General features: G+C 38.7%; 1 long non-coding RNA gene across 1 annotated transcript; it reads left to right on the top strand.

Moving 5' to 3' along the window:
* The first annotated feature begins 8333 nt into the window (after positions 1-8333).
* Positions 8334-16380, top strand: LOC136225488 (uncharacterized). Its single transcript, XR_010687107.1, has 4 exons — positions 8334-8667; positions 15160-15249; positions 15570-15699; positions 16228-16380. It is a non-coding gene; the product is annotated as an uncharacterized lncRNA (long non-coding RNA).
* The last annotated feature ends 369 nt before the right edge of the window (positions 16381-16749 follow it).

The raw sequence follows: 16749 nt of genomic DNA, 5'->3' as shown, positions 1-16749 counted from the left end.
ACTCGAGGCGCAAGAGGTGCTCTTCGCGCGACACCGAGCTCGGATAGGATACGGCATTCTACTGCAGAATTCCAGGTATTCCCAAGGCCCAGACTCGCGGCATCCTTGACTGCTAACCAGATTCGTCTTAAACTCCCTGAGACACACATTTTTATTCCATTAAAGATCTGATCATTACGAGACAGCCAAACAGACCAAAAAACATTAACAATTGCCGCTCCCCAAAGAATTTTGATTTGTGAGCTGAAGCGTTGCTGCGACGCGTCACTGATCAACTCAAGAACAGTTGAATTCAGATTCAGAGAGCGACCAAATAAAGAAGCTACCCCATGCCAGATGGCTTGCGAGAAAGGGCAATGAAGGAAAATGTGTTCCGTTGTTTCCGCCGCTGCAAAACAGAAACAGCAGTGCGAAGTGAGATATATCCCCCGAGCCCTTAATTTGTCATGCGTAGGAAGGTAATCAAGCGCTGCTCTCCAGTACGTAAATGAATGCGAGGGTAAAATTGTGGGGGTCCAAACCAAGCGGCACCAACCCGGTTCAACTGGAACATCAAGATGCCATTTGTAAAAATCCTTCACCGAGAACTGACCATCTACTGCCGGCTCCCAGACACACCTATCCGTCAAATCTCTCCCTCTGTGCACAGCCCTTATACGCCTTTCAGTTTCCTCTGACACAGGGAGGTTCTGCCAATGATCTCCGTCCAAGAAGCTTTCTACATTGAGAGATCTAGAGTTCCTCTCAACCAATTGCGTCTCAAAAACAGAGGGCCTGATCCAACCCCCGAACAAGAAGTTGAGATTGGATCGTATACCAATCCACCAGAAACTAGTCGCAACCAAATCTCTGTAAACACGCTTGACCGAGCTCCAAACCGACGAGTTTATAACCCAATTCCGCGGCCTCCCAACTGAGTCAAGAAAACGGGCCCTTAGCAATCTGTAGCAAAGAGAATCTCCTTGCATAATACCCCAAGCTGTTTTCCCCAACAGAGCCTTATTAAGAATGTGTAAATCCTTGATGCCCAAACCTCCCTCTTTGAAAGGCCTACAGCACAAACACCAAGGGACAGTGACTAACTTACGGGTGTCTGTCGAGCCAGTCCAGATGAAATTCCGCATACTTCTTTGCATATGACTCAGCAGGCTACGAGGCCACTTATACAGAATAAAACTATGAATAAAAGAGCCAGTGATGATAGAATTCACTAGTGCCAATTGGCCTGCTAAGGACATGCTACTTCCTTTCCATTTAGCGAAGTTAGAAAGCACCTTGTCCATCAGGCCTCGTAACTGACTCGTTTTGGGGCTGCCTGGGAACAGCGGGATACCTAAGTAACAGAACGGAGGAGCACCAATTCTAACTCCAATCAAATCGGCTAACCTTTTGGCTCTTCTTGCAGTTACGAAAGGTCCGAAGAAGATATCCGACTTCTGCCAGTTGATGAGTTGTCCAGAAATAGAACCGTAAAATTCGAATGCATCTTTGAGTACACGAATATTTGCAACCGAGGCTGCTCCAAACAACAGAACATCATCCGCATAAAGAAGATGAGAAGGTAAGGCCAGACTACCTGAATATTGCATTGCGCGTAATTTACCCTCTTGCACAAGCTTTAGCAGATAACGACTCAGAAAATCTTCTGCAATACCAAAAAGGATTGGAGATAGTGGATCCCCTGCCGCACCCCACGCGAGCAACTGAAGTAGTTACTACAATCAGGTCCTGTCAGAACAGAGATTCGGGCTGTATTTAACAAATTCAGAATCCATTATCTAAATTGAGCGGAGAACCCAAAAGCCTCAAGCACGGACAGAAGAAAGTTCCAGTCAAGTGTATCGAAAGCTTTCCTTATGTCAATTTTGAGAGACATATTGCCTCCGAAGCACCTCTTTTTTAACAGATTTGTACCTTCTGACGCGATTGCAACGCACTGATGAATGCTTCTGCCCGGAATGAAGCCAAATTGATTATCTGAGACAATGCTAGTCGCAATACTGGACAGACGAGCAGCCAAAATTTTAGAGATGAGCTTGTATCCAAAATTGCTCATAGCAATTGGTCTGTAATGATCAACCGGCAAGGCTTCTTGGACTTTAGGTATAAGCACCATGTTACTCGAGTTCAAACCTGGTAGCATGATTCCCGTATGAAAGTAATCCTCCACCATTGAGCAAACATCCTGACCCACAATCTCCCAATAGGCCTGAAAGAAGCACCCAGTGAAGCCATCTGGACCCGGCGCGCTGCTCTTGTCCATTGCAAAAACAGCATCTCTAATCTCTTTCCTGTCAGGAAAGCGCACCAATTCGGCATTATCAGAATCAGTCACGAGTTTAGGAATGACCTCAGAGACCATGTCCAAATTCTGCTCAGATAAATTGTCAGTTCTGAAGAGGCCAGCATAGTAATCAGAGATATGAGCGGCGATTCTGTTCTTATCCGTGATAAGCTCATCATCGATTTGCATCACCGAGATGCCCGTCGAAGCACGTCTGATAGTCGCCATTCTATGAAAGAAAGTGATGTTGTGGTCGCCTTCTTTAAGCCATCTAACTCTACTCTTTTCTTTGAGATAGATCTCCTTTCTATGAAGCACCGTATCCAGTGCCGTGTGAGTAGTAAGTTCTTGCTGATGCAACGAAGTGGAAAAACCCTGTTCTAAAATATTTGTATGCACATGTGCTAAAGACTCCTCTGCCTTGGCGATCTCAACATCCAGCAAACCAAAAACATCTCTATTCCATTTTTTCAAAATGGGTCTCAGAAGTCGAAGCTTTTGACTTGGTTGCTGCATTGACGGCAAACGAGGATGAGGATGGTGCCAAAACTCAGCAATAACGTCACGCAGGCCAGGGTGAGTCACCCACATAGCTTGAAAGCGGAATCTGGTAATCCTTCGCCCTCGAGAGCCTTGAAAAAGGATAGGAGAGTGGTCTGAGTGATGCCTGGTTAGCACCAATATACTGTGGGATTCCCACTGATCCACAAACTCCGATGTGCTGAGAACCCTATCCAGCCGACATTCAACCCTAGCTGAACCAGCCCTACCATTACTCCATGTGTCAATAAAGTTGCCAGAATCAATGAAGTTCCGAAAGTCCCTGTAAGAACGCCCGCCTGGGGCTCTCCCTGACTTTTCATGAGACCCTAGAATCGCGTTGAAGTCTCCCATAACTGAACAATTACCCTGAAAGTTCTCTTTCTGTATTAGAATCTCTTTGTACATCTCTGCTCTACGGTTTTCCCAGACACTTCCGTAAACAAAAGCAATAAAACTGGCGCTACCTTGATCCTGCACCTCAGTAATAGAGAATTGCTCATGACTGTAACGGAGCATAACTGAAAATGTAATCGGTACTCTGACAAGTATCCACAAAGAAGGTATCTCCTTGTTATTTTTCCCAACAAGAACCAGCCCCAAACAGGTCCATAGGGAAGAAGGAATTGAGTCATATTCCACCATCGGCTCCGCTAGACACAGTATATCTGGTTTATGCAGTGAAAATAAATTAAAAAGGTACCTCTGAGTATTCCTGTTAGAGATGCCCCTACAATTCCAGAAGAGCAGATTCATCGAAAGCGCATAGGGATCTTACTGGCCCTCTTAGGGCGAGTTTTAGATGTCGCTGAACCCGTGTCCCCTGTACTACCTTTGCTTTTCCTGGAGGTAACTGTTTTCCAAGAGTCATCCTCCTCTTCCTCCATCTGATCGGCCCAAGACTTAGCAGCAGAGTTCTGGCAGCTCTGTAAATTGGCGTTTCCTGGCGAATCTGGTCTCTCTGAAGATGAGTAGCAGGCCCAATCCGACTCCCCCAATCTCGGGCTACTGGAAAAAGCATCATCAACTGTGTCCGTCTCATTAATACGGTCCGGCGTAGTATTTCCGTCCGGAGCCGGGTTTCCATTAACAATCGGAGGTACCAAGTTTCCCAGCTCCGAGATTATCCTGTTTGTGATTTTCTGCACAGGTATATCTGCTGCTGCAGTTCGATTGACAACCTGCCCGAGTTGCTTCTCCAAATGCTTCTCTAGTCCCGCTTTCTCAGTTTCTACCACATTCCCTTTTTTAGGCATTGAGGGTTTCCTATTACGTCTGCAGTCATAGGCCATATGCCCGATGCACGAGCAGACCTTACAAAAGTTAGGCAGCCTACATCAATCCATAGTTGCTTACCATCCCGTTCAACAGCTAGTTTGACAGGTAGCTCGCTAGCCAAATCAACATCTAAGAGAAGTCTCGCAAAATGCCCAAAATCCCCCTCCATAGTGGTTTTGTCAAATCTCAGAAGTCCCCCAATCCCTTTAGCTATATCAGACAAAATCTGTGTGTCCCAATATTCCCATGGAAGAGAGTAAAATCGAACCCATACCTGAGCATGTGTGGATTTTTTCGTTAGTGGATCAAAGTCGGGAACCTATGGCTGCAACCTGAAAGTACATGGTTTCGTGTTTATGATTCCGCGCCCAAGAACAAGCTCCTTGGCGTCTGCAGAGCTCAGAATAACATGAAAATACCCTTTGCCAATGGCGATTAGCCTCGAGGACTCCTGAATACCCCAAATCGAAGTAAGATTTTGCTTCAGATCAGCAACGTTCCATGTTGAAAGTTGAGAAGTCACGTTGTAGGAATTAAAACAGTAGATGAAACGTGGACTTAAATCCCATAACCACATAGGAATTGAGTCCAAAATCCCATCCCCAATTAAGGTAATATACTACATACCAATTCTAGAATAAAATTATAATATCCATGTTTTCCTCTCAATTTTCAAATACAATCTAACTTACGTATCAAGGGAGTTTTCAAAATAAAAGTACCAAAATAAAGATATGTACCTTTTACTTCTCACCATAATAACTAGCCTGGTTAATTGATGCTAAGCCAACGTTTTGCTACCTCCGCCAACAATTGGTGCATAGTCCTGAATGGAACAAAAATATCGTATGTTAATCCCAAAACACAGTGTACATATCAGAATAGTCTAACTATGTTCCAAAAACAACTCCTCTAAAATAGATGGTATTCATATGATAAGAAATTGATAACTAGGTCTGATTAGCAAATTTAGAACCAAACGTGTTTACATACAGTAATGGTGTAGAAGGAATTGGCATATGGATCTTAGAAAACTTTGGGCATTATAAACCTATTCTAGATTAAATAAAGAAAGCGTGGTTATAAAAGACTTAAGGTTTTGGCGCCACCCTCCAAAAGTTTAGTGTGCTCCAAAATTTTAATCGCAAAAGCCACGGTATATCAGATTAAATAGAATTAGAAATAAAAAAAAAAATTACAATTTATTTAGATGGCTAATTAGAAGAGGGAAACCTAAAAAGACATTTTCCACTCAAGTTTGTTTTTATACAATGAAGAAAATTGGGCTTTTAACTTACCATTTTTTAGGTTTTTAATCTTTATTTTTATGCTGAGAAAACAATGGAGTAAAACAATTGAAAGAAATTAAAAAGATCCCCAAATTTCCCAAACACAAATGGAAAAGCTTCGCTTACTTGCTTGAAGGGCCTCTAAGGTCAGAAGCGTAGAGAGAGATGTCATCCATAATGAATCAAGGAGCCATCGATTCCATTCCTATTTCAGCATAAAGGATTCTTTCATCGATTTCCATTCTTGTTTCATTTTGTACCCTCCATCCCAGATCTCTAGGAACAGAGCTAACAACAACACCACGAATCAAACGAATTGGGATGAGAATCAAACGAGTCAGGATGAGAATCCAACAAGTCAGAAGGAAATTTTTGCAGATTTTTTTGTATCCGTGATAATCTTTAACTGTTGGATCCAGATCTGCTTCTGTTTCTGTTTTTCTTCCATTTCCAGCTTGCCAAGCAACTTGGTTTTCCACCATGTGGTTTTCGATTCAAAGGAGAAACTAAGTTGGATATGAAATTTCACTAATTTCATGTTGCTGTAGAAAGAAAAATAAAAAGAAAGTGAAGAAAAGAAGAAGAAAGACCAGCATAGAAAGTTCACATTGGAAAAATAAATAAGAAACTCAGTCGGTTGTTTTGTGCCTTTTGATAAAAAACAATTAAATATATCCAATTTATATTTTTAATTAATTAAAGTTGTCCTCTTTTCTCACTTATAAAACAAACGGATACAAAATATAAAATAGTCCCCTATATTAATTTAAAATGTATAATTAAGTACAAGAGCCGTAATTTGTCCCTAGCTATTTGTACTTGAAACTCCTTTTTTTTTTTTTAGTGAATGTTAGATGTGATTAACCAAAAAACAAAACGAACACATAAAAATATACAAACTGTAAAACTAGAAATTAAAGGAAAGAGTTAGACAAATATGAGGCATGTATTAGCAGTTTCCTTAAGACAGATGTCGTCGCTATTGACGATCGTCTCCCAGAATACAACATATTACGCAAGAGAACTCAAACCGTGTGCAGGCTCGTTATTACCGGAGTAGGAAAACAAGAACATTGTGAACAGACAAAGATATTACCATGAAATGCGTGGTACTTTGATCCACATAAGTTCCATCTTTTTTCTTATGAGTACCATCATAAAAGCTGAGTCTATCGGGTGTGTGTGACCCAACTCATTTGCCTACAAATAACATTTTCATCGTTGATGCCAACATCTCCAACACAAGATCAACGCAAGAGGGAAGGTGCCTCACACGCCGTGTGCCAATAGTCACACAGCATATGAGACTCGAGCTATAGAAGATTTGTGAGGTTTATTCTCACATGGCGTGTCACCAGGGACACGCTATGTGGCAAGTTGGCTGAGTCCCTGTATTGAAAATCTATATTAACATGGCGTGTGCCTATTAGCACGCAGCGTGTGAGCTTGGTAGGAAGGGCGCGTTGCTGCCGCATGTGGGCACTACAAGAAAATTGCTTTTTGGCAACAACAGAAGAAGGCGTTGCTAAAAATGGACTTTAGCAACGACAATTTTCGTGTCGTTACCAAAGGTTGTTGCTGTAAATTTCTTACATTTGGGGGAAAAAGGTGACAGCTTTAGCAACAATAGCTTCGTTGCTGTAAATGAAAGTCTTTATAGCAACGACTGTATGTTGTTGTTGTAAATAAAAATATTTACAGCAACAACGACATGTCGTTATTGTAAATGGAAGTATTTACAACCACGACTGCATGTCGTTGCTGTAAATGAAAGCATTTACAGCAACGACTGCATGTGGTTGCTATAAATGAAAGCTTTTACCACAACAATTATATATGGTTGCTGGAAATAAAAGATTTACAGCAACGACTGTATGCTGTTGCGTGAAAGTTAAATATTTTGGCAACACAAAAGGTCGTTGCAAATGAAATTTATTAAACTAATTAATTAAAAATAAATAAATACATATTTTTTATAATATAAAATAAATTATTATTTAAAATCATATAATTTGAAATTGAATCATAAAATATATAATATACTATTTTATTTTATTAATATTTTATAGATATTTAAAATATATTTTATTTTAATTTTTTTTTACTATTTAAGTTTAAATATACACATCTTCTAAAAAAACAAATTTTTTTTATAGACCTAAAAAAACAAATTTAAATAAACACATAATAAATTTAGTTACATAATTCAAATTAAATATAAATTATATAATTCACTACAAGAAAAATGAGTATTAATATGCAAAATTTAATAAGGGTATAAAATACACTTATTAAAAATATATATAATAAGGATAAAATCTTTGCTTACTTTTTTTATTAAATTTTACTAACATTTCTCCGTATTAATTAACTCTAAATTAAAATATTTTTATTCTTATTTATTTACTAAAATTAAAACCCTTAATAATTGTATTAGAAAAAGTTAAATACTTATTAATTATAATTATAACAAATAGGGTTAAGGTGCAAAAATACCCCTAACGTTTTGGGTCATGAGCAATTTTACCCCTAACGTTTAAAATGGTGTAACTTTACCCCTAACGTTAGAAGCCAAGAGCAATTTTACCCCTAACGTTAATAAATTGGGTTAATTTGAGAAGTAATTCATGAAACTGTCTTCTCGGGCATGAATCTTGTCATCTACACTTCATACGTTTTATAATAGTGTTTGAAATTGACCCAATTTATCAACATTAGGGGAAAAATTGCTCTTCGCTTCCAACATTAGGTGTAAAATTACACCATTTTAGACGTTAGGGGTAAAATTGATGCTGACCCAAAACGTTAGGGGTATTTTTGCACCTTAACCCTAACAAATAAGACACTTTATTAAAACTTTTGTTTTTACCGCGGCACACAATAATATTTCCCTCCTCCAAATTTCGTTTCCCCCTAAAACTCAACTCTCGTGCTCTGCAAAAGTTATGCTCCAAAGTTTCAAACTAAAACCTAATTGAAATTGTAATTTCAAACCACATCTGGTGCTTTACAAAATCAAATTTCGTTTCCCCTAAAACTCAAATCTCGTGCTCTGCAACAGTTATGCTCCAAAGTTTCGAACTAAAATCTAATTGAAATTGTAATTTCAAACCCACATCTGGTGCTTTACGAAATTGTTCCTCTGAAATTCACAACCTCTGCTCAATTATTCTCCATCCCTAATTCACCTGTGCGAGCTGGTTGTCACATCGAGTACCACTCAAGGCAGGCCACCATATCATCTCCGATAGCCATCATTTGAAGCTGGAGAAACAGGTAGTTCTTGAAACACTTTCAACGACTTTGGTAGTTCTCTGTTTTGATTCCAAATTTGTTGTTTATCTTAAAAATTAGAAAGAATATCTCCTTTATTTATGTTTCCTCTCACTTTGATTCCTCTAGGGTTTCCATTGCTCTTGGTTTGCTTGATGAATTTGGAGTTTTTTTGAGTATTTTTCTGGGTCATTGATGCAATTCCTGCAAAATGGTTTCCAACCTTTTGAATTTCAACTTGATTTCTAGGCATTATTTTTTCTTTTCTTTGTGTTCTCTGTAGATGAATATGTTGTTTGCGTAAGAACAATGTTAAGCCACCTTGCACCCTGAAGTTATGTAAAGGCTGCATGTTTAATTTCATTCTCTTTTAACTGAACTGTTTTGGGAGTATAGTAAACTGAGGATGGGTTTTCACTTGTCTGTTTATTTGATATGGGAGTATAGTAAACTGAGGCTGCATAGCTCCTGATGAGGCTTAGTGATGAGGCTTAGTGTAGTAGTTGCTTCTTTTCCCTTTTGGAAATTTTGGCCCTTTCTTTTATGGGTTACTTCATTTTTTGAGGTTCTTGAAGCTGAATTGAAATAAATGCAGATTTATCCACAAGTTGCTGTTGGGAATAAACGCGAAAATTTATTCCGTAAAAATATTGACGAGCAAAATAATCAATTAAAAATGACACCGATAATTTAACGTGGTTCATCGTTGCAGGCTAGTCTACGATCAAGCTTGAGAGTGAATTCTTCCACTATAAAATAGTAGGCGTACAAAGAAGGTGTTCTCTAGAAACTTTCTAGAGTTACAATGAGATAAAACCAAAATAGTAGCACTCAGGTGTTTCCCGAAAAACCCCAAAACAATTATCTTTACTATTTTGTCTCTCCCCGAAAATAATTAAACTACCCTCAAATTACTAACTCTCAAATAAAGCTCTCAACTCTCAATTTCGAGCTTCACTCCCTCACCTGGATTTCTAATCCCTCAAATCCAAATATAAAACATCTCCTTGGCTTTTATAAGCCAAAGAGGAGACAAGGCCAGCAACAATTGTTGCTGGCAATTAATGCAAGCAACAATTGTTGCTTGGCAGCCATAGTTGACCACCGAAATTTCGGTGGTCAACTTCAATAATTGGATCACCAATGTCGGTGATCCAATTTTCATTAATTACAATTTTTTTAATATATATAAATTACATAAATCAGTCTCTAATTAATACAAATTATAAAATAATCCCTCATTAATCGAGACTTCACAACAATTCTCCCCCTCCTGATTATATGATGGCTTTTGTTACCCATGCAGCCATTCGACAGTATTCGAACTTCTCCCTTGGTAAGATCTTCGTTAACATGTCTGATCCATTTTCATCTGTATGGATCTTCTCAAGCTGTAATAACTTCATCTCTAGCACATCCCTGATCCAATGATATCTCAGATCAATATGCTTTGATCTGGAATGGAAAGAGGAATTCTTTCCAAGGTGAATAGCACTCTAACTGTCACAAAATAACTGATATTTTTTCTGACAGAAGCCAAGTTCATTAAAGAACTTCTTCATCCATAATAGCTCTTTACACGCTTCCGTTGCTGCAATGAATTCTGCTTCAGTCGTAGAAAGTGCGACACATTTTTGTAATCTTGACTGCCATGACACAGCTCCCCCTACAAATGTAATCAAGTACCCTGATGTAGACTTCCTTGTGTCAGCATCACCAGCCATATCTGCATCTGTGTAGCCAACTAACACTGGTTCGGTATCTCCAAAACATGAACACATTTTTGAAGTACCACGAAGATACCTGAATATCCATTTAACAGCTTCCCAATGTTCCTTTCCTGGATTTGAAAGGAATCTACTTACGACACCAACTGCATGTGCAATATATGGTCGTGTGCATACCATGGCGTACATTAGACTTCCAACTGCTGAAGCATACGGGACTCTACTCATGTCTTCCTTCTCTTTATTAGTAGAAGGGCTATGCTTGGCACTGAGTTTAAAATGATTAGCAAGAGGACAACTAACCATTTTAGCTTTATCCATCTTAAACCTTTGAAGTACTTTCTCAATGTACTTCTCTTGCGACAACCATATCTTCTTGGCGCTTCTATCTCGAATGATTCTCATGCCAAGAATTTGTTTTGCTGGCCCCAAGTCTTTCATGGCAAAAGACTTGCTCAACTGTTTCTTCAGATTGTTAATTCTGGAGATGTTCCTGCCAACAATCAACATATCATCCACATAGAGCAATAAAATAATGAAATCATCATCAGAGAATTTTTGAACGAAGACGTAGTGATCTGAAGTAGTCTTCTTGTAACCTTGCTCCCCCATAACTGACTCGAACTTCTTGTACCACTGCCTTGGTGCCTGCTTTAAGCCATAGAGACTCTTCTTTAGCTTGCAAATATAATCCTCTTTTCCTTTCTTCTTAAAACCCTCTGGTTGCTCCATGTATATTTCTTCTTCCAAATCGCCATGTAGGAAGGCAGTCTTCACATCCATTTGCTCAACCTCCAGGTTCTAACTTGCTGCTAACCCCAGCACAGTACGAATGGATGTCATCTTCACCACCGGTGAGAAAATCTCATCAAAGTCGATGCCTTTTCTTTGACTGTATCCCTTCACAACCAATCTGGCTTTGAATCTTGGCTGTGAGCTAGCTTCTTCGTTCTTGATTCTGAACACCCATCTGTTCTTCAAAGCCTTCTTGCCTTCAGGCAACTTCACCAGCTCAAAAGTTTTATTCTCATGCAAGGATTTCATCTCATCTTGCATGGCCTCGAACCATTTTTCTTATGTTCATCATCCATGGCTTTTTCAAAGCTTTCTGGTTCTCCCCCGTCAGTCACTAGGACATAATCGTTTGGAGAATATTTGGTAGAACGTTGAATAACTCTACCGGATCTTGTTCGAACTGGGAACATTTTGCAACTGGTGGTTGATGGTGAACTTCTTCATCAACATCAACTAGTTCATTCTGAATGGGAGCGTCTTGAGCAACTATCTCTGGTTGGTCAATTTGAATTTCTTCTCCAACCTGTCTTGGCACCGTAGTTGGAGGTACTAACTGAAGGCTTGGTGAGCTAGTTTCAGGTCCAGAAGCATCTTTTCCAGACTTCTCAATGTCTTCAATTGTCTGGTCTTCCATAAAGATCGCATCACGGCTTCTGATTAACTTCTTATGGACTGGATCAAAGAACATATAGCCAAATTCATCTTGGCCATAACCAATAATTACGCACTCTTTGGTTTTGACATCAAGCTTGGATCTTTCATCCTTGGGAATGTGGACAAAAGCTTTACAACTGAACACTCGCAGATGTTTATAGGAACAGTCTTTTCCAGACCACACCTTTTTTGGAACATCGTAATCCAGCGGGACAGATGGTGAAAGATTCAGAATATAAGCTGCTGTGACTAGAGCTTCACCCCAGAACTCCTTTGGCAACTTTGAATGTGAAAGCAAGCATCTGACTCTCTCCATTAAAGTTCTGTTCATCCTTTCAGCCAAGCCGTTCAACTGCGGTGTTTTTGGAGGAGTTTGTTGATGTCGAATACCATGCTCCTTGCAGTACACATTAAATGGACCAGTGTACTCTCCACCATTGTCTGTCCGAATGCATTTCAGCTTCTTGCCAGTTTTTCTCTCAACCTGGGCTACAAAATGCTTGAAAACATATAAGACTTGATCTTTTGATTTTAGAGTGTATACCCATGTTTTTCTAGAGTGGTCATCTATGAAAGTCACAAAATAATGAGCATCATCAAGTGACTTTGGAAATGGACCACATAGATATGAGTGTACCAGATCTAATATATTTTCCACTCTAGAAGGAGAGGAACTCTTGAAAGCAACTCTGTTTTGTTTTTCGGCCAGACAGTTAGCACATTTATTTAAATTAACATGATCCAATCCAGTCAGAATATTTTTCTTGGCCAATTTTTTCATGCCTTTCTCGGGCATGTGTGCGAGGCGTCTATGCAACAATTTAATTGCATTTTCATTCTCCACGGCGTTGATCGCTTCTTGGGAGAGCTTTGTATGTATAAGATACAGCCTTGAATATTTTCTGCCTCTTGCAACCACCATCGAACCTTTGGTGAGCTTCCATTGGCCATTGCGGAAGGTATTACAGAAGCCTTCTTCATCAAGCTTGTCTACGAAGATCAGATTCAGGCGCATATCTGGAACATGCCTGACATCTTTCAATACTAACTTCATGTCATTCTCAGCTTCTAGGTGAACGTCACCTTTTCCCACAACTTTGGAGAAGTTGTCATTTCCCATCCTTACAACACCAAAATCTCCTGGTGTGTAAGATGAGAAAAATTCCCTTCGAGGTGTGGCATGAATAGTAGCACCACTATCAATCACCCAACTAGTCTCCTGGGTTACAAGATTGATAATATCAGCATCGTAGATAATATTGAACTCGGCAGCAACATTTGTTCGTTCGTCATCGGTACTGTCATCTCTCTTCTCTTCCTTGCCTTTGCTTTTCTCTTGCTTGAGCTTCCTGCAGAATCTTCTGATGTGGCCTTTTTTCTTGTAGTGATGACATTCAACATTGGCATACTTGTTGGATTTTCCCCTGCTCTTGCCTCTGCCTTTGGACCCTCTAGCTTCGCTCCTTCCTCTAGAATTTACAACCAAAACATCTGATTGTGATGTAGAGGCTCCTTGCATCCTGCGCCGCATCTCTTCATTTAAAATTCCACTTTTGACAAACTCCATGGAAATTTTGCCATCTGGTGCTGAGTTTGAAAGTGAAATTCTTAGAGTCTCCCATGACTCCGGTAAGGAAGCCAGTGTAAGTAAAGCAGTGAGCTCATTTTCAATTTTAAGCCCCATACTGGAGAGTTGATCCACGATCCCCTGGAACTCGTTCAAGTGGTCTGCGAGAGAAGTACCGTCTCGATATTTCAGTTGAATCAACTTGGTCAAATAAAATAATTTGTTGTTGCCAGTCTTTGAGGTGTACAAATCTTCGAGCTTATTCCACAATGTTCGTGCATGAGTTTCGCTAGCAATGTGATTATACACATTATCGTCAACAAACTGTCGGATAAATCCGCAGACTTGCTCATGCTCGAAACCCCAGTCTCCATCCGACTTGCCATCGGGCTTGTCTGTCCCGAACATCGGAAGATGCATCTTCGTCACATATAGAAGATCCTTCATTTTGCTTCTCCATATGTGGTAGTTTGAGCCATTTAGACTGACGATTTTGCTTGTCAATTTTGCCTCCATGTTGACTAGGCTCTGATACCAGTTGTTGGGAATAAACGCGAAAATTTATTCCGTAAAAATATTGACGAGCAAAATAATCAATTAAAAATGACACCGATAATTTAACGTGGTTCACCGTTGCAGGCTAGTCCACGATCAAGCTCGAGAGTGAATTCTTCCACTATAAAATAGTAGGCGTACAAAGAGGGTGTTCTCTAGAAACTTTCTAGAGTTACAATGAGATAAAACCAAAATAGTAGCACTCAGGTGTTTCCCGAAAAAACCCCAAAACAATTATCTTTACTATTATGTCTCTCCCCGAAAATAATTAAACTACCCTCAAATTACTAACTCTCAAATCTCAATTGCCTCACTCTCAATTTCGAGCTTCACTCCCTCACCTGGATTTCTAATCCCTCAAATCCAAATATAAAACATCTCGTTGGCTTTTATAAGCCAAGGAGGAGACAAGGCCAGCAACAATTGTTGCTGGCAATTAATGCAAGCAACAATTGTTGCTTGGCAGCCATAGTTGACCACCGAAATTTCGGTGGTCAATTTCAATAGTTGGATCACCAATGCCGGTGATCCAATTTTCATTAATTACAATTTTTTTTAATATATATAAATTACATAAATCAGTCCCTAATTAATACAAATTATGAAATAATCCCTCATTAATCGGGACTTCACAATAGTTGCTTACTAAAAAAAAGGGTCTATTTGTATCTTTTAAAGGTAATGTTGTGTTCCTAATGGGCAAGTTTTCAATGTTTTTGAAGGTTGTTTATTGGTGTATCTTGAGCTTCTTGGATTGTGTTTTAAATCATCTTGGATTTATTGTAATGGGTTTGCTATCTGTCCTTTCTTCTTTGGACTATGTGAAATAAGGTTATAGACTAGAGATATTGCTTGTTGATGGATTAGATAAACGGTTTACTTATTGAATGAATCTTAGTTTTAAAACAGAATGGTGGTTTATTAGAACTTTAGGTGACTGCTTGGTCAATTACTTTCTTATTTTTGAACTTTAGTTGAGGAAGTGTAGATAATTCAGTTGCTCTTGTGTTTCATTAATCAGCTAATCAGAAATACTCTAGTAAATGAGTTTCACTATAATTTCATGGCAACTAATCATTGTGTGTAGTTGTCTTTAAATTAAAAGTGTCTTAGCTTTTCGTGATTTGTGTACTTGTCTTTCTATTTTGTCATTTCCCATTTTTGAGCAGTTTTAAGTCTTTCTGTTGTGTGTTTTAGGGTGCTGCAAATAGAAATGTTGCATCTACTAACATGAACCGAGCAAGTAGTCGCTCTGGTTATGTATCTACGTGCATCATTGAAAGTAAGGTTAGTATTTAATAAATCTATCTCTCATTGGCTAATTTTCAAAATGGACTATTTTTCTCATTCAACTCGCTTAAACTGTTTTAGTTAACCCTCTTTAATTTCATGTGGCTGAACCACATACTCCACGCGTAATTAACATTGAAAGCAAGTTGAGGTAACCGAAACATTATTTGAAAAAAAATTGATGATTTTTATGACATGGAAAGTTTCTCTACATTATTTGAATCACCTCACTTCTGCAATTGAAAGGTACAATCTTTTCATTTCTTAAAAACAAATTATCTAATTGAGTTGTTAATTATTAATGTTTGATTTGGCAGATGGGATGGTAAAGGGTTTAGTGGGCATAACAAGATAATCTTCAATATAGTTGATGATCTTTTAAGAGAAGTGTCAGCAAAACATCTCCAACAACAAGGGAGCCATATAACCAATCATCTGCAATCCATTGTAGGCTTTCTCAATTCTTCTATCAAATTATCCAGAATTTTAATGTTTAATTTGTGACTTTTCTGCTATATTTTGAAGTGGTATGAAATGTTTAATGCGTGGTTAATAGAAGCAAAGTGGATATGTACCATTAACTAAAAAATATCTAGAAATAGGGATGTTAGCTATAGTTGCACCTCAGATACATCGTGCTTTGGCTGATTTTGAGGGGATTGTTTCTGAATTGTTTTCGTAGTAGCAAATTCCCTTGTGATTTTTGGGATAAAAAATTTTAAAAACATTGAGCTAATTTTGGTTTTGTAGACTTGTGATCATGAACTTTGTGAGCTTATCCAATGGAAAGTCTCAACATGTTACAGAGACTCCAAGTTTACATTTCTGCTTCAAGTATTTTAAATTAGGGATAAAGTACTAAAACAGGCCTAAGGTTTTTGGGGAAGTGCCAATTTAGGCTCAACATTCAAAATAACACCAATATAGGCTTAACGTTTACAATATAATATCAATTTAGGCTTAATGTTTACACAGTGTATCACGCAGCGACACATCTGGGATGACTTACTCGGCAAGGTTGGCCGGGGAGAAGAGGTGCCAGAATTTTTTCACCCACTTAATTACTGTTTATGCCCTTACTTATTTACCATCTTGCCATGTAATCCTATTTCCTAAATCCCACTTAGCCATTTGTCCCCTACTTATCCTTATCCCTTCTTTGTGTTTGTGAAACCTCATTATTTGTAAAGATGAACAACTTTTTATCGAATCAAAATATTTAAGCTTCAATTGGAGTAAGATTTGACCTTTCTTGGGATTAACTCCTTGAAGTATAGTTTGAGAAGAAATTCTTTCATTGATTTACGATTGAAATCAACAAGTTCATGATTAATCTATTAATCATAACATTATAATCATAAGTAAAATAAATTAAAAGATACAAGTTGGTGAAATACCAATGTACAACGCCAGTCCTGGGCCTAGGCCAGGAGTGCCCTGGCCTGCGGTCCAAGGCTGGAGGGAGTCCCAAATTTTTTATTAGGTGTGTATTTATAT

Source organism: Euphorbia lathyris, chromosome 4 (assembly GCF_963576675.1).
Source record: "Euphorbia lathyris chromosome 4, ddEupLath1.1, whole genome shotgun sequence".
Classification (NCBI taxonomy): Eukaryota; Viridiplantae; Streptophyta; class Magnoliopsida; order Malpighiales; family Euphorbiaceae; genus Euphorbia; species Euphorbia lathyris.
Note: the sequence above shows the minus strand (reverse complement) of the source record. Positions and strands in the feature narration are given on the sequence as shown.